This window comes from Felis catus, chromosome A1 (genome assembly GCF_018350175.1).
Source record: "Felis catus isolate Fca126 chromosome A1, F.catus_Fca126_mat1.0, whole genome shotgun sequence".
Classification (NCBI taxonomy): domain Eukaryota; kingdom Metazoa; phylum Chordata; class Mammalia; order Carnivora; family Felidae; genus Felis; species Felis catus.
This window is the reverse complement of record NC_058368.1, coordinates 153,284,938-153,307,487: the sequence shown is the minus strand read 5'-3', so window position 1 is coordinate 153,307,487 and position 22,550 is coordinate 153,284,938. Positions and strand designations below refer to the sequence as shown.

The following is a 22,550-nucleotide window of genomic DNA, read 5'->3' as shown; positions in this document are numbered from 1 at the left end:
GGCAGAGAGAGAGGGAGAGAGAGAATCCCAAGCAGACTCCACACTGTCAGCACAGAGCCCGATGTGGGGCTCAGACTCACAAACTATGAGATCCTGACCTGAGCTGAATCAAGAGTAGGATTTTAATGGACTGAGCCACCCAGGTGCGCCACATTCTTTCTCTTATGAAGCCATGTTTTTAAAAATGAACCCTATATTGAATTATAGCTTTACATATAATGAAATGCATCCATTCTAAGTGTACAGTCTTAACAAATACGTATACTTAGTGAGAATTCCATGACTACAAGATACAGAGCACCCTCCCCCAACCAAAGTCTCCTTAATGCCCTTTTCAGTCAGTTTCCCCTCCACTCCCAACCTCAGGCAGTTGATCTGATTTCTATCATGATAGGTTAGTTCTGCTTTTTCAAGAATATTCTGTAAATAGTATGTATGCTTTTGGGGTCTGGCTTTTTTATTTAGCATAAGCTTTTTGAGGTTCATCAATGTTGTATGTATCTATAACTAGTTCTTTCTTTCCCCTGAGTAGTATTCCATTTTATGGCTATAATGCCATTTGTTTATCCATTTTCATATTGATGGACATTTGGATTGTTTTCACTTAGGGGCTGTAATATACACATACCCATGGCAGCTTTACTCATAAGTTTTTGTGCAATATTCATTTCTCCTGGGAAAATATCTAAAAGCAAATACCTAGGTTGTATGTTAAATACATATTTAAGCTTTTAAGAAACTACAAGCTACTTTCTAGAGTGGTTGTATCATTTTGAAAACCCACTAGTAATACAGCTGACCCCTGAACAATGTGGGGGTTAAAGGCACCAACCCCCAGTGCAGTTGAAAATCTGAGTATAGGGGCACCTGGGTGGCTCAGTCGGTTAAGTGGCCGACTTTGGCTCAGGTCATGATTTCGCAGTCCGTGAGTTCGAGCCCCGCAGCGGGCTCTGTACTGCCAGCTCAGACCTGTTTCAGATTCTGTGTCTCCCTCTTTCTGACCCTCCCCCGTTCATGCTCTGTCTCTTTCTGTCTCAAAAATAAATAAACCTTAAAAAAATTTTTTTTAATTAAAAAAAAAAATCTGAGTATAACTTTGACCCTCCCACCACCAAAACTTAACTACTAATAACCTACAGTTGACCAGAAGCCTTACTGATAACATAAACAACTAATACATATTTTTATATGTATTATATACTGTATTCTTATAATAATCTAGAGAAAATAAAATATTAAGAAAATCATAAGGAAAATGCATTTACAGTACTGTATTATATTTGCAAAAAAATCCACATATGTATGGACTCACATAGTTCAAACCCATGTTGTTCAAAGGTCAACCATATAATGTATTCATTGCGAATAAGTGTTACAGAGAAAAGTTAAAAAAAACAAAAAAAACAACAAAAAAAAGGGCAAGTAGATGTTATGGTGCTATTTACAGATGATGGTAAGAAAAGCCTTCCTAGACTGTTGTGAGCCGAAACCTGAAGGAAGTAAAGGAGAACGCCATGAAAATATCTGAGAGAACAGCATTCAGAAGGCAGAAATAACAGCACATGCAAAAGGGTATTCCTTGGTGGGTTGGAGGAATATCAAAGGGGCCAAGGGGTTCGCAGTGGGGTGAGAGAGACAGAAAATAGGTAAACAGGTCAGAAAGGCAGGGAGCTCAGTCAGTTCATGGAGGGCTTTGTAGGCCAATGACCTTTGGAATGAATGAAATGAGGAATCACTGGAGGATTCTGAGCACTAGAGGGACACAACTTCTCTTATAGAGATCTCTTATATAGGATCACTTTGATGTGAAAAATAGACTATAGGATGCAAGCATGAAAGTAGGCAGGCCAGTTAGGAGGTCACTGTAATTGCCCAGACCGAAGACTAGACCAGTGTGGTAGCAGTGCAGCTGGAGAAAAGTGGTGCGACTCTGGACGTATTCTCAAGGCAAAGCTGACGATATTTCCACAGGATTGAAAGTGTCCTGGTGAAAGAAGAGTCAAATCTAATTAGGCCGATCTAATTCCACATCCATTCTTCCTCCAAGTACAGGAAATAATCTGTCTAAAGAAGAAAGGGGGGGGGGGGATGCAGTTTGTGTGGTTAAAAACCAGTAAGAAACTAAGTTGAAACTCATGGTCCCTGGCAAAGCCAAACCGCTTTAATCACCCAAATTATCCTCAATCTAAATAGCCCAATGTGTCTGCCTGAAATAAATGTAATTTTATGGAAAAAAAATGTAATATACATATTGTAGTGCCAATTTGTAACACTTTAAAATTCTATATATAGAATCTAATATAAAAATACTTCTCTTGAGGCTTAGAAAATAATAGTAAAGTAAAATGAGAAGCACGGCAATCCTATGAAATAGGAGATGAGCAACTATTAATCCTACTATTCCATAGGTAATAAATTTTAACTCTAGATAAATATATGACCCCTTTGGGTCAAATCCAATGCATCAGGGACTACGATCAGTCTGCTGATTCAAAGTCTAGCTCAGATACACTCTATGATCAACTGTTGACTCCCATCCAGGACTGCCAATCTTTTCTGCCTATTTTATTTTTTTATTGTTTAACAAACTTTTTTGTTTGTTTTTTTGAGAGCGAGAGAGAGCAAGCAAGCACTCAGCTGCATGCAAGCTGGGGAGAGGGGCAGAGGGAAGGAGAGAGAGAATTCCAAGCAGACTCTACACTCAGCACAGAGCCTGATGCAGGGCTTAATCCCATAACCCTAGGATCATCACCCGAGCCAAAACAGAGTCAGATGCTCAACCAACTGAGCCATGCAGGTGCCCCTCTGTGTATTTTCATTAAAGACATCAAATTTCAGTACCTCTGATACCCAAGATATATGTACTGAAACACTGATAGATGACTATAAGACATTTTACAAGATCACAGATTTAGTAAGGTCCACCAAATGATAGGCCAGCAAAACATAACTAACTTACAAGAATCAATTTCCACCCTAACTATTTTCAAACATCTAATGCTACTATAGATGTGTGAATTTCCTTTTCGTATATTTTTCAATAGCAAAATCTGTTCAACTATATATGTCTATTGCAGGTAGGGTATTGAAGGGGATGGTTAGAAATTCACAAAGAAAGAATATTTGCAAACACATTTAAACAAAGCAGGTTTGGAAACTGTAATTTTTAGTTCTTTGATGCTGACTATATGATAATTACATTTCCCCTAAAATAAAAAATAAAAATGGAGAAGAGAGGGCTATAGAATTTAACTCTACCAAAGCATGTGGATTCTTTTATTAAACTGTAAATATTTTGCATATGTCTAGAGCAAGCACCAGTAATTAGGCCATAATGGTAACTTGTCACTCATAAACACAACAGTGCATTTGGAAAGATTAAGAACTAGATTGTTCAGTAATTCTGGGAGCCTTGTTTACCAAGCTAAGATGTCTAGCAAGACTCTTGTTTACTTGATATGATGTACTTGTTATTTTATTAAATATTTAAGACTGCATAGTTTAAAATTTTATACAGAAAGCTTTTTACCTAATTTTGAGGAGAATTAAAGAAGAACTATTCCTAAGGTGTAATTTTAATTTCTTTTTTTTTAACTTTTTTAATGTTTATTTATTTTTGACAGAGAGACAGAGAGACAGAGACAGAGCATGAGTGGGGGAGGGGCAGAGAGCGAGGGAGATACAGAATCCGAAGCTGGCTCTAGGCTCTGAGCTGGCAGCACAGAGCCCAACACGGGACTCGAACTCACGAACCGCGAGATCATGACCTGAGCCAAAATTAAGAGTTGGACGCTCAACCACCCAGGCGCCCCAGGAAAATACAGTTTTTAGAACTTACTCATTGTTTATATGGCATGAAAAAGCAATTTACTAAACATAGACAAAATATTTTGGTGAAAATAGATGTAAAAGTAAAGTAGACTACGTCTCAGTGAAACAATCTTCTACTGAATTCAAAATGTGGAGGCATTACGTGTAGAATAATTGTTTTAGGACCTAGAAAATGGAAGAGAGCTTTTTCTGAGTCAGTTTTAAAAGTGTAAAAACTTCTAGAGAAGTTAGTAACAGCTGAGTAAAATTGTGAGACCCAAAGAGGAGTTTCCATGGTTTGCCTAAATCTGCTCAATCTAAACCATTTTAAAAGATACCTATCTTTAGATATTTCATATAAACCTAACACCTATAGCTTTAGAGTCCTTGCTGTAATAGCTAAGATAATGAAAAATGAAGACTTCTAGGTAAAAATAAAGGGTAAAATTCTTGTACTTGTGTTTGCTTCCTTTCTATAATCTCATCAAAATGACAGAAAAGTAATTTAAAAAGAATAACCTCAAGAGTGCCTGGGTGGCTCAGTCAGATAACCGTCTGACTGGCTCAGGTCATGATCTCACAGTTCGCGGGTTCGGGCCCCGCGTCAGGCTCTGTGCTGACAGCTCGGAGCCTGGAGCCTGCTTCGGATTCTGTGTCTCCCTCTTTCTGTCCCTCCCCCACTCATCATTCTCTGTCACTTTCCCTCCCTCTCAAAAATAAATAAACATTAAAAAATTTTTTAAAAAGAAAATAAAAAGAATAACCTCATAAGGACAAAGAGGGCAGAAAAGTCAATACAAGAAAGTCTTAGAAACTGAAAAGCAGACATAAGAGTAGTAACTACCTGTTAAAACTTTAGAAAGCAACTGTGGGTATAAGTAAGAAATTAATTTATGTTTCTGATTACCTAAAGCCTCCAAATTGTTGGCAACAGTTATTTCTGAACTGTGGTACCTGTAAGGCTATCAACAGGAGAATGAGTGGGAAGTGTTTGTAGGGTGCAGTCAGACATCTTCCCCACCACCACCACCCCAGAACTCTTCACCTACTCTGTATAATGGACCTACTGTGCAGGTAGACAGAACATGGCAGGTTTATTCTAGAAAGGATCTTTGAAATAGAGGACACTAGGCAAAAATCGAAGTTAGGGGAGCCATGCTACAAAGAGTGGAACTCAGTGAACTTTAACATATGGTGCTCTCAGAATGGCTGTGTTGTCTTCCTGCACTTGGTTCCTGTAATGCCTGCTTCCAGCCTCTACCTCCAAGGCCTAGGAATGGCAAAGTCACCTGTCGGGAATCTGATCCAAGAAAACGTAAAAATTCTGACATTAGTGTTCCTTCAATGAAAGAGACCACCCAACTCACCAACCAAGGGCAAAGCCCCCTTCAATGTACTATACCCAGAGGTACTCAGAGCTTCCCATAGCTGTCCAATCTCCCCACTCTTAGAAAACCAAAGGTCATTCTGAGGAAAGCCTCTAAGTGCGAGACAAAGATGGAAAGGAGCAGACAGAAGCAACACTGAAGAGATGAATGGAGGGGAGGGAAGTAAATAGAAACCCTATCTTTCATATCTATTACAAACAGACAAGAGAGTATAACTGTATCCAAAGCATTAGAACCGCATGATGATTACCTATCATCTGTCTAAAAAGAATAACAAAAAAAGAGCTTCTAAAAGTTCAAATTGTGAGAGCAGAAACTTTTCGAAACAAATAATAAAAGGCTGAAAGATACTTAAGGAAATCTCTCTGAAAGTAGAGCAAGAAGACAATGAGAGGATCACAAGAGAGAAGATTCAGAAATCAGAGAACTAGAGGAACAGTCCAGGAAGCCCACTATCCGAGTAATTGAAGAAAGGGAGTTAAGAGGAAATGGATAGAAGAAAATAATCAAATAAGTAAATCAAGAACACTTTGCATTGAAAGATATGAGTTTGCACATTAAAAGGGACTACCAAGTGCCCAGGGCAAAGATTTCTAAACCAGTGTTTGGGGGGTGGGGGGAAGAAGGGTAATTTCAGGCCATATTTCTGGATAATATATTTATAGTGCTGTTTCTTGATTTTGCAGAAATGGGCATTATCTATTGACTTCCTAACAAGGTAGATGTGGATTCAGTATTGCTTTGCCATTACCCCTTCATATCTATCCCTCTTCTCATCCTCACATCTACCACATATAATTATATAGCAATTTTGGTTAAATCAATATTCATTGTTTACATTATTATGACAATATAAAAGCTAGTCACAGCTGAGCCATGTAGCATTTGATAATTTTTCTTTCCTGCATAACCTTTTATTTTCCTTAATCTTTGTTTCTTTACTGGCAAAAGTGGGAAGTTCATGGTTGGACCGATTTCTGATAGAGTCAAACGTTATCATTAAAAATAATCCCCTCCTCTGATCTGCTCTGCTGGCTTCAGAGTTGCCTTCATTCTCAGGCAAGTACTCCCAGAAAGCAGGCTGTAAGCAGCTCCAAACTGACATATCAGCAGTTTAGAAACCTCAGCAGGTAAAGAATCTTGCTCAAGAGGATGTTGCTACTCTTTTTGCTCTCCTGACTCACCACTTTACCTAGGGGTGGAGTCAAGTTTTATTTGATTGTCATGACGGAGAATGGCAAATATATATATTTACCAAACTAAAAGTCCTTAGCTGTACGTCAAATATTTTGCATTATAATAAGGATCAAAAGTTTTTCTTGGAAAAAAAAATACCAGCAGGATTTCAAAAGTAATGAACACGTGCTCACTTCAGCAGCACATATACTAAAACTGGAACAATTTAGAGAAGATTAGCATGGCCCCTATGCAAGGCTGACATGCAAATTCATGAAGTGTTCTATGTATAAATATATACAAATAAAACAAACAGCTTCATAGTTCAGAGATGCTCTTAGTAGTGCTCTCTACTGATCTTTAGTGTTACCATATTTATATTTCCTTTAGAATTCTTTTATTAATCACTCTGCAGTGTGGCTACATTTATATCTAAGATTACAAGTAAAAATGTTCATTCTGTATTTCTTTATCAGGGTTAGGACTATGATGACCACTTTTAGTTTATGACAATACAACCCTACCGTTTGCAAATAGTGATAATGACAATAGCTAACATTAAGTTTCACAAAACCCCTACAAGTTAGACACTATTATTATTCCCAGTATACTAATGAGGAAACTGAAAAAGAAGACAGAAACTTTACTTAAGACAATACTAGTAAGTGGTAACAGCCCAACTGGTCTGAACCCAAAGCCGGCAAAAGGTAATAAACCATAAGACAGTATTGATGGAGTTGTGATAGCCAGCCTATTTCTAATAATACCTAAAAAAGAAAGACATCAACATATATTTTTTACGGTATTTGTAACAAGCCAAGAGGTCTATAATTTGACAGAAAAGGTCACGTTGTGGGGCGCACCTGGGTGGCTCAGTTGGTTGAGCATCCAACTTTGGCTCAGGTCATGATCTCACAGTGGGTGAGTTCGAGACCCTCTAACAGCTCAGACCCTGGAGCCTGCTTCAGATTCTATTTCTCCCTCTCTTTCGGCCCATCCCCTGCTCACATTCTCTCTCTCTCTCTTAAAGATAAACATTAAAAAAAAATTGTTTTTTAAGGAAAAGCTCATGTAGCTGTTTATAAGTGGAATGGACTACTCATTGAGACCACCTGCTTAGTATTTTAAGTATAAAAATGGTAAAATAAGTTGGTAGGGATCAGAGCCCACCATGGAGAACACTTTTTTTATCATTCTAGAGAAAGAGAATGATCTTTTAGCATGCTGTCACTCATTCTCTTCTGCCATACCACCTTTTCACCCAGACTTTTGAAATTTTTTCTTAAAATATTTTATAATATACATTAAGTATGCAAAAAGGTACATAGACTAGAACATACATGTACCCATCATTCAACTCCATCAAGTTCTAACATTTTGTTTGCTAATGTTTTACAAGCAAATTTGCAGTTTTGCTTGCTGATCTTTTGGGGTTTTTTAATGATGTGATATATTAGAGTTTAAACAGCATATAGAACATACCTATGTGGCTTAAAGAATAATAAAATGAATACTCATACACCTTCCAGCAAATCTGAAAAATAAAGCATCACTCCTACCTCAACACCCTCTCTGTTGGTCTAATGTTGATAGTTTGAATACAGAGCTCGAAGTTGGAAATAATTTTACTCAGAATTCTGAAGGCACTGTGCTGACTTTACCCTCTGTTGAAGCTCTTTGCTCCTAGTGTTTTGAAATTTCACAATGATGCATCTTGTGGTAGGTTTATTTTTATCCACGTTATCAAGCACTCTGTGAACACTTTCAGTCTGGAAATTCCTGAACTTTCCTGCTCTATGAAATATTATTGGGTTATATTTTTTGATGTTTGTCTATATTCCCTACTCTTACTTGAAATTTGGATGTGATGAGCTTGTGTCTTAACTTTATTTTATTTTCTCTTATTTTTTATCTCTTTGCCTTTTTGCTCTACTTTCTCAAAGATTTTCTTAATTCTACATGTAAACCCTTCTAATTTCTATGTGTTTACAATTTTCAGTGGCTCCTGTGAGATAATAGAAAATACATACATTGGTCTCTCCCCCTGGTTCTGGGTACAGAACTGCTAAAACCCTTGTAATTTCCTAATTGATAAGAGTAGTAGGAGCATCTTTTTTTCTAATGACGTGACTCTAGGTGGGCTCCTGGATGGGGTTTGGTCACCAGAAATACCAAGCAATGATTAGAAGCTTGGAATTGTCATTGCTTCTCGGCCTTTTAGCTCAGATCAAGTGTAGAAACGGAATTTTCAGCCCCACTCCCACTTTTCTAGAGGGGAGGGGGGATGGAAACGGAAGTAATAATTGGTCATGTCTACATGAGGAAGCCTCCATGAAATCCCAATAATATGGAGATTCAGAAAACATCCAGGACAGTGAGTACATCCACACCAGGAGGGTGATAAACCCCACAGTTTCAAGGGACAGAAGCTCCTGCTCTGAGAACCCTCCCAGACTTCATCCTATGTCTCTCTTCATCTGGTTCTTTATCTGTATCCTTTATTAGATCCTTTAATAAACTGCTAAATGTAAGTAAGTGTTTCCCTGAGTTCTGTGAGCAGCTCTAGCAAATTAATCAAACCTGAGGAGCGGGTCATGGGAACCTCCAATTTGTAGCCAAATCTGACAGAAGTTGTGGGTAACTTGGGGACCCACTACCTGTGGTGGGCATCTGAAGTGGGGGGGGGGGGTGTATCAGATCCTTAACCTGCTGGATCTGATACTCTTTCCAGGTAGATAGTGTCAGAACTGAGTTAAATTGCAGGACCCCCAGCTGGTGTCATGGTGAATTGCTCAGTTTGGGGGGAAATCTGCATACATCTAGTGACTTAGAAGTGTCAGAAGTGACAGAGACAAGTGTTCTATGTGAGTAGTAAAGGAGAAAGGCTCAGAAGAGAAAAACTGGGTTGTTTTTCTTACACAGCTTTTTCCTATCCTTTTAATAAAGCATCTTATTTTTTTATGGCTGCACTATCTTATTTATGTCTCTGAACATATAAAATAACTTAAAAGTGTGTTTTTCTTCTCTTTGCATGGCTGTTTCTTTGAAAATGCTTTTTTCTGATGACTGCCTGGATAGCTCAGTAGGTTAAGCATCTGACTTCACCTCAGGTCATGATCTCAGGGTTCGTGTGTTCAAGCCCCGCATCAGACTCTGCACTGACAATGTAGAGCCTGCTTGGGATTCTCTCTCTGCCCTCTCTCTCTGCCCCTCCTTGACTTGCACTTTCTCTCTCAAATAAACTTAAAAAAGTAAAATTATTTTTTCTGTTTCTTTGTTTTCAGATCTCTTTCTGATATTCCTCAGTATCTCGTAGTGATCCCTGGCTGTGAGCTCTCATTTAAGAGTGGAGCATTAAAAAGATGTTTGGAGGGGCGCCTGGGTGGCTCAGTCGGTTAAGCGTTAGACTCCGGCTCAGGTCATGATCTCACAGTTCATGAGTTTGAGCCCCGCATCAGGCTCTGTGCTGACGGCTCAGAGCCTGGAGCCTGCTTCAGATTCTGTGTTTGTCTCTCTCTCTGCCTCTCCCCCCACTCATACTCTGTCTCTCTCTCTGAAAAGTAAACATAAAAAAATTATTAAAAATAAAAAGATGTTTGGAGTTCCATATCCATGCACGGGGCCTGTTGGCCACAAGCTTATTTCAAGGTGTTCTGGTTAAACCATTTCATTGGGAAACCCCTGACATCTGTGCATATGGATGCCTTTGGGAGAGCAGGAAAATTCCCCAGGAGACATTGTTCCTTTCTCCTTCATTGCCAGTAAAACCTAACTGCTAATGTTTCAGAGCCAAGGGGGCTGGTGGAAGGATGGTGGTATTTCCACAGCCAGTATGTAAACATTTCATTTAATCAGTTTTCATTGTGGTGGCCACCTCTACCCTCAACTATGCGCTGAGCCCTCTAGTCAAGAAACACTGTGGTCTATCCTCTCTGGGGGATACAATTCCAGTGCTCTGCTGACGGAGAAAAATGGCAATCCTGCTATATGGAGTTACAAGGCTTTGGGTATCTAATTCTTCAACATTGAGTCAATCCTCATTTATTAGGCCCAACTTTATTCCCATTTCCAAAATTATCAGACACTGCCATTGCTGAGCTGTTTGTGGATTTTGAGGTATATATTGGGTTGGTTTTTCTACCTTCTCTACTATTGTTTTAGAGTAGGAAGCTTCTTGAGTTCTGCTAAACCCATCTAGTTTCAGATTCCTGTTCAGACTTCCCATTCTTTTTGTTCTTGTTAATAAACTTTGATTTTTGTTCTTGGTGTTCTACAGTTTAACTATGACAGGTTTAGGTGTGGATTTCACTGATCTTGCTTAGAGTTCCTTATGTACCTGAATGTGAAGATTTCTGTCTTCTACAGTCCTAGAATACTTTCACTTACACTTGAATATATATTAATATATTTATATACAAATAGAAACACAAATATCTTCTAATAGCAGTTTTAATGTATGTATCACTGTGCAGTGTTCTGGAAAATTTCTTTAATCATCTAGCCTACTAATTCACTCTTCAGCTTTGTCTATAAACTTTTTAAATTGTACATAGAGCTTCTATTTTAATTATTATATATTATTTCGAGGATTTCTATTTTCTTTAATTTTTTTTAATGCTTATTTATTTCTGAGAGAGAGAGTGACAGAGTGTGAGCAGGGAAGGGGCAGAGAGAGAGAGAGAGACACAGAATGTGAAGCAGCTCCAGGCTCTGGGCTGTCAGCACAGAGCCCGACTCGGGGCTCGAACTCATAAACTGTGAGATCATGACCTGAGCCGAAGTTGGGACACTTAACCGACTGAGCCACCTAGGCGTCCCTCTATTTAGTTCTTTAAAAGTAATTCTTTAAAATATTAAACATGCTTATTATCATATATTAAAACCTATAATTTCAGTATCTATGGCCTTTGATTTTGTTGTGGTGGTGATACTTTGTTTTCTTGTTTTTGTTTCTCCTACTCATAGTGGATTGTTTGTCCTGTTTTGAGGTTTTTTTCATTCTGTACATCTGTTCCTTGGAAATTTATTTGTGAGAAGTTTGGGACTTAGATTTAAAACATCTACATTGTCTTCTATCCATTCTTCCCAGGAACTCTGCCAACCCAGGACCACATTAATGTAAATTCTGTTCGGGCATTTTGAGCCGTATACAGAGTATCAATTCTGACCCTAAACTCAGGTTGAGGACTAGCTTGAGGTTAAATATTATCAAGACTTCCTACCCTCATTCAGAGTTAACGTCAAGGGTAGCAAGTGTCTTTACTACTTTCCCTTTTTCTTAGTTATCTCATTGAGAGATTTTTGTTGTTGTTGAGGGACGGTCTTAAGTAAGAATTTCTATACCAAATGGGTCCTCAAGTTTATCTTTTTTCACTTCTATTAAGCTGTTAAATCTGAAACTGTATACCCTCTAGAATTAGATCATAGTCTGCCATGCACTTGCCCCGAGTTGTGGAAATTAGCCAACGCCTTGTTCTACATTCATGGCCCTCTTCCATATGTCACATTATCATGAATCAGATTACTTGCATTTTAAGGAAACCAGAAATGATCTCTAAACATAACAAGTTTTATCTCAAAAAGACACATAAAACACCTAAATACACACAAAGAAGTTACTTTGAAATCTCAATGTATGAATACTTGTTAAGCATAAAGGAGAGAAAGATGGAGCTGCCTGGTGGGAAAGGAGGCGTATGGCATGAGGTGAACGTACACAGGCAACCGTGAGAGTGTACCCAGCCTGGCTGTCCTCATTTACCCTTCAGCTGCATGCTGACGAAACACTCACTCCCTGTTTGGCAGCTGGAACATTTTTAGCAGCCGTGGAGTCCAGACATGCACACATTTAGCTCCTCAATGCTGCTCCTGATTGACAGTCCCTAAAATGGAAATCTCTGGAAATCTGGTCATTTAGAGTCTAATGTCTCATCAGAAAGAATTAAAAAGCCACGTGTATTGTTCCTTTTCCCAGCCAATATTATTCAATTGCATTCCTCTACCATACAGCCTTAAAATGACATGGTGCTAAGCATGGATTTTTCCACTGAATGAGGAAATCCTAACTCTAGTGTTAGTCTCTTTTTCAATGACCCCAAGTGGTAGGGAATGGGATCACCATCTTTGGAGACGTGGTAGTGTAGTTAGCTGCTACAGAGAAACAACCTTATAGAAGAACTGAACTTATGAGAAGAAAATGGGGGGGGGGATCTATTTTTTATTTTTCTTCCTTTTGCCTGATACAACTTAGCTGAACACAAATTTGTAGGTGTCAATCTTTTGGCCACTGTGCTTGACACATACCCCAACAAAATCACCCAAAATCTCTTCCTATTCTCTTTCTCTAGCACACTTTTCCACCTCCCATTCCAATTCATGTGTGTGTGTGTGTGTGTGTGTGTGTGTACAACTTGATAAAGCAAGTCTATCATTTACATGAAAATGCAAAAGGCCGACTGTGACTAAGACACAGACGGAGAAAAGGTAAGAGTTCTACTAGAAATTAAATATAATGTAAGAAGTGGAAATCTTCAAAACATCAAGACTTAAGAAGACAAAAGAAGAGCATTCAGAGGACACTTCTTATTACAACCTTAAAGTTGGGGGGGGGGGGAAGGCTCTAGAAAATAGAATCTGAAATATATGTGGTTTTCCAACAAGTGCTTAGAAAATGCTTTGCATTTATAGTAAAAATTTTTTTAAAAATTTGCATTTCAGTTCTAACTAGTCACAGGTCACAAGCTTTCTTTCTTTCCTTATGTAAAATGGGGATAAGTCTAATAATTCTAGAATCACTAGAGCAAACATCTTTAAAATGAAAAGCATTATTATTACTATTAAGCTCAGTTTCCTTTGAGATAAGACCAGTAAGAGTCTTAAACTAGTGACTTTGATGAACAATTGTGGCTACTTTGTGAGAAAATCATTTAAAAATTTTGCAGGTGGCAGGCCAATAAAGTTCAATGAAGAATTTTTTTTCCATTTTGCAGATAAGTGTATAGGAGATGTATAGATGGAAATAATTACACATATTAATGCCTGTCTAAAAATGTGATGGAACATTACACATACTGGGTTTTGGTCTACCTCTGATTGATAGTTCAGGTAATTAATAGTTGAAATGAAAACATCTTGTATATTTCTAATAAGTGTGATAATTGCTTAACAAATATTTTCTGAATAATTTCTTCATTGCCAGCTTAGCACAGGCAACAACATTCTGTATGTTACTTGTGTTTGCATGCTGCTCTACCAGTGATGCTTACTCAAAACACATGGTCAGCCATTTATTCTCTCCCAGGCGTGTACAGGGACTACAGTTGGAAGGTCATGCATATCTGTGCAATGACAAAAAATTGTGTAATTTCATGTGTAATTTACAAGCATAAAATGGAACTTTTAATGTATTATGTAATCTTTTGGAAGTTTAAAATGTTGCTATTTCTGCTAACACTTGTTATTGGAGATTTTGTATAAAATTTCAAAATAGCTCATTTTGAGTTATCTTCAAGACAAACACACTTTTGTCCTTCAACGATGAAAACAACCCAACATCATTATAATTAAATATTGAGATGTTTATAATACTTTTTATGTTAATCATGTGCTGGCCAACTGATAGTCAACTGGCTAGTATTTCTGTGCTAGGATGCCAAGAACAAAATTTCATAAAGCCTTTACCTCTCAATGAAAACCAGTAGTTTTTTTTTTTAATTGATTAAGAATGGATGGGGGGTAATCAATTAAGAATGGATGGGTGGCGCAGTCGGTTAAATGTCTGACTCTTGATTTTGGCTCAGGTCATGATCTTACCATTCGTAGGATCCAGCCCTACGTTGGGCTCCGTGCTGACAGGGCAGTGTGGAGCCTGCTTAGGATTGTCTCTCCCTCTGTGTCCCTCCCCCACTGGTGTGTGAGCACGTTCCCTCTCCTGAGAATCAGCTGTGAGCATGTCTTTGTAACTCCATTTTCAATGATGTCATAGTGATAGTTCAAAGTCAGCTAAGGCAGGAGTACTTCTAGCACAGAAATGGAAAAACACTCTAAGTCAGGTCTTTTTATCCTGAAGAACCAGCTATTAAACGTTTACCAGCATGTCACTATTGAATAGGGAGTTGAGGGGGAAGAAAAGGAACCATGGATTGTAGAAAGGCAATGGAGTTTGGAACTGGAGTTTAGAGGTGCTAGTCAGATTTAGAATTGGAAAATGGTATTCAAAATGTCATGCAGTTGAATATTTTCATCTTTTGTGAGATCAATTAGTTTTGGAAAATTTGGAAGCAGCCTACTAAGAATTTTAAGTTATGGGAAGTCCCGAGGAATCTAGTATATTGATAAAAAGGATATGTAATATAATCAAATGAGTCTCTAATCAAGTACCTTGGCTCTAGTCTGCTCGAGGTTATCCTAACTTGAAACAAAAAGTCTTCCCTAGAACCTCAGCCAAACCTCAGGTGGAGGGTCAAAAAAAACTTCAAATGTACGGTGTGAGCTGATGTACCCCGGAAAGCAAATGCACATACACAGGCAGGGACCAGTTTACTGTATTCTCTACTTTGTAGAGTCAACTTAAGCCAGTTTCCACTTCAGAGCAATGGAAACAAAGTTCTAAAATGTTATAATCTGACCCAGTTGAGTTCCACAGAACTCTACAAACAAAAAATCATTGTTATTATAGCTCAGCTTCAACATGTAACTTCATGATATACAAAATATAGAACCAATTATTTTGAATATTATATGAACCCACAGGGCACCCTACCTATTAGAAATATTTACAAGTAACAAACAGATGTATATTCAAATATGTGAAGCCACTATGATATCCAGATGATAATAGAATCTATTCTTGTCACTACCGTTTTATTATTAATCAATACACCAGTATCACCTTTCCTGAATTATTTTTTCTTCATGCACTTATCACCATATGTCCCACTATGCTTTCTTCTCACTGTTCTTATACTATTTCCATTCACTGCAATGAAGGCAAGGCCTTTTCTGTTTGTTCATGACTTTATTTCCACTCCTAGGTCCTATCTCTGACTGGCACATGATAAATGATGAATATTTGCTGAATAAATGAATGAATTCATTAACAGAAAGATTGGTAGAGAAGGACCAGTGGTTGGAAGTTTTCAGGATTCTACTTGAGATTTCACAGTAACCATTGAAATTAGAAACAGAGACGATACACACACAAACCTGGCATAAAAAAAAAAATGTTACGTGTTGGTACCTAGTTTAATAAGCATTAAAAGCATTCAAGTATGTTTCAACTTAGTATAAATAATTAAGAAAATAGCTTCCTAGAAGTTTAGCTAATAGAAATGGTAACTCCCCCCAGAGTCAGATGGGGTTGCTGTTAGAGAATCTGATTTTAAGGAACAAACTGAATCATCCATAAAAATCCTGGAGATAGGACGCTTTTCAACAGTGCAATGCCGTAAGATGGCTTTCTTTCCTTATTTTGGAGATCCACATTCTTAGTGAGAACTTCTTTTAAAATATCTAAAGGTGGTCACAGGGAATTTATGTTCCCATGTAGATATGTTTCATTTTCAACAACTTTTCATATTTACTTTTTATAGTTACTATAATTAGTTCATATAGTTACTATATTATAAAAGGAATGTAAGAAATCATTTTAGATCCACTGTAGAAATAAACTAAGAGAAAACTGGTACCTATTTAGCAGATATGGGTTAGATAGTAGGAAGATAGCCAATTCAGATGAATTCAGTTAACCAGATTTACAATATATGGTATTTAAATCCATTAGAAAATGGTCTGGGTTTTTTCCTTTGACTTTGATTATATAAAGATAGTAGTAAATAACGCTGTACTTCTCTTTCTCGTATGATATTTTAAAAATTGAGTTATCTTGGGCGGGGGCATATAAATTGCTGAATTATTAACAGAAAGTCTCTGATAGTCTAACAGTGAGTTCCTTGGAGGGCAATAGCATTGTCATCCATAACACCTAGCATGAATCTGAGATCATAATCAGTTCTCAATAAATATTTATGGAATAACATTGCATAACTGATGTAATAATGAAATGTCTTTGCAACTAGGCCTGTAGCTTTGAATTAAGAGCTAGACTAGATACTGTGCTCCCTAAAATTCATTTTCTTCATTGATCTCCGTTTATTCTTTGTTAGCTCTAGAGAAATTTAGTATCTGGAGCCAAAAAAGGAAATAGAAATGTACAAAATAGTATTTTTAATACATGAGTCCATGTGACCTTTAAAAAGAGTCCAAACTCAATTGGCTGAAAAAGTTTTCTGTGGGCAAAGCATTTTCCCAAGGTCAGGAGAGTTCAAAGAACACAGCAAACTTTAAGGAACATGCCAATGAATTTTGTAAAAGTTGTTTTTGTGTGTGTGCAAAGACACAGGGTTTGGCTGGTCATTCTGGTCTCCAGATGGTCACAGGATGCAGCCAGTAATGACCATGGAACATCCTGAAACAGATTATTAGTTTAATCGAGCAACACAGTCTCATTTGTCTGCTAGTGAGAATTTGTTAAAAATATTGACTATTCTCTATCATTCCTATTACCATCCCAGGCTAAGTGACTATTGTTTTTCAGCTCAATTACTATAATGACTTTCTAGCTGCCTCTTTAATAATTCTGCTTCCGTAAAATCTATTTACACTGCAGCCTTAGAGATCATTTTAAAACCCAATTTGGATCCTGCCACTTTCAGTCTTAGAGAAGTTCTTGGTTTCCCTGGTAGTTAGGATACAACGCAAACATTTTTACCATAGCCCTCAAAGCTCTGCCTAAGACTTTACCTTGTTCAATTGTTTTTTGCCACTGACTCTCTGACTTAGTGCTCCAGCCACACTGAGCTCTTGTGTTCCTTCAAAAGCTCCACGTTCCTTCTTATCTGAGGGCTTTCTTCCCATGCTCTTCCCTCTCCCTGAAACATGCTTCTTCTTCACAGTTCAGTACTACACGTGCTGTTCTACACATCTCTCTAAGGGTTAGGAGGCAGTGGTCAGTGGTAACTTTTACCAGGTCAGGCTGGTAATGCTTCATGACACAGGCAATTCTCAAACTTGAAGATGGTTAAGTATTCCTAGGCAAGTGGGACAAAAGTATAATCTCAATGGAGGGAAGAGAACAGATAAAAATACAGAGGCAAGAAACCATTTGGCATAGAAATAGCAGTGACATTTGTTAAAACAAGGAAAAGAGACTGAGGATGAAGTTTTGAGACAAAGGATCTCTGCTTAGGACATGTTGAGCTTTATTGATCTGGGGATGCAAGATGGAGAAAGAGAGTGAACAGACAACTGGATATGTGGTGAAAAATACAGGATAGTTATAGAAAATGCAGGGAAGGGGTGTCTGGGTGGCGCAGTAGGCTAAGCATCTGACTTCAACTCAGATCATGATCTCACAGTTCGTGGGTTCAGGCCCCACATCGGGCTCTGTGCTGACAGCTCAGAGCCTGAAGCCTGCTTCAGATTCTGTGTCTCCCTCTCTTTCTTTCTTCCCCTCCCCCACTTGTATGTGTGTGCGCTCTCTCTCTCTCTCTCTCTCTCTCTCTCTCTCTTTCAAAAATAAATAAATAAATATTTAAAAAAGAAGACAAAAGGCAGGGAAGGACATACAGATCTAGGGGTTATACACACATACTATTTCCTAGGAAAATATTGTAGAATAATAAAAAAGAAATTTCAACATTTAAATAGCAGGCAGCAGTAAAGAAGACAAAAAAGGAGTGGTCAGAGAAATTTTCTGGAAACAAGGAGAGTAAAGAAGGAAGGATCCATGGCAGAAGCACAATAGATAATTTAAATAAGGTAAGAACTAAAAGGACCAAGGGATCTGGAAATAGGAAAGTCTTTGATGAGTCTTGCCAGAGAAGTGTGAGAAACTGAGCTAAAAGGGAGGAAGCTGGAGACTGAAGAGAAAATGGAACATAAAGAAAAGTAACCAGAGATCGAAGACCATTCTTCTGTGAAGCTCAGCTGTGAACCAGAGAGTTGGGGTGGAGGAACAGGTTAGCCGGCTGTGAGGGGAATGCAGAGTGAGGAAAAGTATTTTATTCATATTTTTTACAGTAGTGAGATGAAATCTGTTTTATAGGAGGAAGTAGGTTGATACTGGAACACAATTTTTTTAATGTTTATTTATTTTGGAGTGTGAGCAGGGGAGGGGCAGAGAGAGAGGAAGACAGAGGATCCAAAGCAGGCTCCAAGCTGACAGCAGAGCCTGATGTAGGGGTCAAATTCATGAACCATGACATCACAACCTGAGCTGAAGTTGAACATTTAACTGACTGAGCCACCCAGGTGCCCCTAAAATGTAGTTTAAAAAAAAAACAAAAACAAACAAAAAAAACACAATCCATGGAACAAAATACTGCAAGAGAGAAAAGGGGATCCACTTTTGAACCAAAAATAATAACTTTCAGTGAAGGAGCAAACTCTTGAGATGAGAAGAAAAAGGAGTAGTGAGCTGGTTAAACACCTGTTTACTGCAGTTCTCTGTGAGGTAGGACACATGGTCACTGCTAAGATGATCAGAGGATGTGAAAAGTAGCAACTTTATCTCAGTCACTTTACTGATATATCTGATGATGCAAAAACATAGTGATTTTATATATCACGGGTTTCTGGTTAGGAGGACTTGGTCCACACATAAAATACTCAAGGCTGTGACATTTCTGCAGATATGTGCATGTGGCCTGGTCTATTCTCTCCTGGACCAGAAACAGGGGTGTCAGACCAGAGGAGGAGGTCTGAAAGTCAAGGATGTGAAAGTAGCTGGGACAATAGGTGAGATCCTCCTCAAGTGTGATAGGCTGTCACAGTGATGGAATCTTCTTGGATGGAGACCTTGATACTGCCTTCTTTTTGCCATCAGAGTGCATTTTAGGAATAACTAGAATTCCACGCACTATGTGATAATGCTTAACTGTAACTCACATTTGAACTTTTAAACATTTTTAAATTTTTTTTCAACGTTTTTTATTTATTTTTGGGACAGAGAGAGACAGAACATGAACGGGGGAGGGGCAGAGAGAGAGGGAGACACAGAATCGGAAACAGGCTCCAGGCTCCGAGCCATCAGCCCAGAGCCGGACGCGGGGCTCGAACTCACGGACCGCGAGATCGTGACCTGGCCGAAGTCAGATGCTCAACCGACTGCCAACCCAGGCGCCCCTGAACTTTTAAACATTTTTAAATGACTGTTTAATTTTGCAAAGATGAGAACATTTAGGGGAGGGGTGATCTACAGAATTTTCTGTGATTCAAAAGCCATGCCATCCCTACCATTCTCCCTGGGAAATAATAATTAAAACTTTTTAAAAAAATCTATTTATCCAGGGGCACCTGGGTAGTTCAGTTGGTTAAGAGTCTGACTCTTGATTTCAGTTCAGGTCACGATCTCACAGTTTGTGAGATCGAGCCTGGCATCAGCCTCTGCACTGACAGCACAGAACCTGCTTGGAATTCCCTCTCTCTCTCTGCCCCTCCTTTCCTCCCTCCCTGCCTCTCTCTCTCTCTCTCTCTCTCTCTCTCAAAATAAATAAACATGAAAAAATAAAATAAATTTATCTAATACATGTAGCATACATTTGGTAAACACACTTGGTTTAAATCAATAGATTATAGCTATACATGATTCCTTACTTCACATATCTGTAAAAGTATACTTATCTCTCAATGGTACTCAAACTTTCTTCAGTGCAACAGAATTTCTTAATCTCACTTTTTGCAACTTTGCCTTTTTTTCCCCCCTATTGCCTCTTTCTGCCTCTGCCTGTGTCATCCTGCTGAGTTAACAGTGTTCGGTACCCAAAGTAAGCACTGGATAAATATGTGCTGATTGACTGACCCAAATCCCAAAGCAAGATGCTTCAGTCATGGGGTCAAACCAGGAAAATGACGTTGCCAATTGAAACCTGTCTTCCTGGTTGCTTGAAGCCACCCACTCTTGGCTAAACTGTATGTGTGAGCAAAATGTCTTGCAGCACTGCTCCAGGCAGCTGTGCTGTTGCTGTTAGGAGTGTAGGAGGAAGGATTCACTAAACTGCAGAAATCTCTAGCTGAGGTTTTTTTGTCTCCAGCTCCTAATCTTAATTACACTGTCAACCGAAAGGCAGTATAGGTGCACACCATTTCTTTTCTTTCCTATAGCTTCATTATCAGAAACAAAAATTCCTGGGATGAGGCCAAAGGGTTAAAGCTATAACCACAGGATGAGGAGTTGCTCAAGGCAACTATATTTCAACATCTATTTTTTTATAGTCCATTAAGAAGAGTTTTTTAGGTGTTTCTGTCATAAATAGTAAGCTGAGGGCTTTCCCTTTCTATGTATTTCTGGCAAAGCCATGCCATGTATTACTCAGCAGTGTTGTATTTTTAGCCAACTGTTTGACTTTAAATGTTATTGATTTTTTCTAGAAAGTTTTTATGATTCCATTTAGTATGTCATTTTTAAAACTTTGCCTGTTATTTCATGTACAAGCTTGTTTTTAAAAAACCATTCATGGCTTTTTAAAAACAATGTCAGGAAGACTAGAACTTTCAATAAGAATGTGTCTAGGGGTGCCTGGGCGGCTCGGTGGGTTAAGTGTCTGATTTCAGCTCACGTCGCGATCTTACGGTTCACGGGTTTGAGCCCTGCGTCAGACTCTGCAGACAGAGCAGAGACTGCTTCCAATTCTTTGTCCCCTTCTCTCTCTGCCCCTCCCCTGCTCACTCGTGCTCACTCTCAAAAATAAATAAACATTAAAAAAAAAAAAAAGAATGTGTCTAGAATACAATGGTACACAAGACAGACTAGATTCTTGTCCATGTGGAGTTCATCTACCAGTAGGGGAACACGTTTTAGAAAAATAAGTAAAATGACAAATACATAATTGTAGGTGAGGATAAACACTATGAAGGAGACAACGGGGAGAGGGTATAGTGATGGGGCATGAATGGGAGTCACTGACATGGTTTTAGGGATCAGACTGAAGCAAGGGGCTATGACGTGAGAAGGCCTGTGGAAGCCAACTTGACCAGAAGGAAAGGAACTGCACAGCCCTTGGGATGGGAATGAACTGGGCACGGTGTGTGTACAGAACACCAAGAGAGCCCGGTACCTAGTGTTGACTGATTGCAGGAGAGGCTGGTGGCAGGCAAGTTAGGATAATGTTGGACCTTTTAAGTAATAATGAGAATTCTGGATTTTACTCTACATGTGTGAGTGGGGAGTTGTATTGATCACCACAGGCTGTCACAATAAAAAAACCTCTCAAGGCTATGGCTTAAACAACAGAAACTTAGTTTCTCATAGTTCCAGATGCTGGAAGTTCAAAGTCAGGGTGCCAGCATGGCCACTTTCTGGTGAGGACTCTCTTCTTTGCTTGCAGACAGCCACCTTCTCACAACGTTCTCATAGACCCTTTCCTCAATTTACGCTTGCAGAGGGGAAAGAGAGAGCGCAAGCAAGGGAGCACGTTCAAATGCAAGCAAGCTCTGGTATCTTTTTTTCCCCCAGCTTTAAGAATATAATTGACATAAGATACTATTTGAGTTTAAGGAATACAACATGACGTTTTGATATACCTATATCCTGCAAAAGGATTACCAAAATAGGGGTAAGTTAACACCTCCATTAGTTCACATAATTACCATTTGTGTGTGTGAGTGGTGAGAACACTTAAGATCTATCTTCATAGTAATTTTCAAATATAAATACAATATTGGTAACTATAATCTCTACGCTATACATTAGACCCCCAGAATTTATTCATCTTCTGACCAGCAGGATGTACCCTTTGACTGACATCTTTCCATTTTTCATACCTGTAGCCTCTGGTAACTACCATTCTACTCTCAGTTTCTATGTGCTCAGCTTCTTTAGATTCCACATATAAGTGAGATCATACAGTATTTGCCTTTCTCTGTCTGGCTTATTTCAATTAGCATAATGCCCTCAAGCTCCATTCATGTTGTTGCAAATAGCAGGATTTCCTTCCTTCTTATGGCTGAATAACATTCCATAGTGCGTGTGTGCTCATGTGTGCACATACCCATACCACATCTTCTGTGTCCAATCATCCATAGACAGACACTTAGATTGTTCCTATATCTTGAATTTTGTGAATAATGCTGCAATGAACATGGGGCACAGATATCTCTTTGAGATCCCATTTTCATTTC

General features: G+C 38.6%; 1 non-coding gene across 1 annotated transcript; it reads left to right on the top strand.

The window, feature by feature from the left end:
- Nucleotides 1–6,560: 6,560 nt before the first annotated feature.
- On the top strand, nucleotides 6,561–6,667 carry LOC111556760. The gene has a single exon (XR_002736493.2). It is a non-coding gene; the product is annotated as a U6 spliceosomal RNA (small nuclear RNA).
- The last annotated feature ends 15,883 nt before the right edge of the window (nucleotides 6,668–22,550 follow it).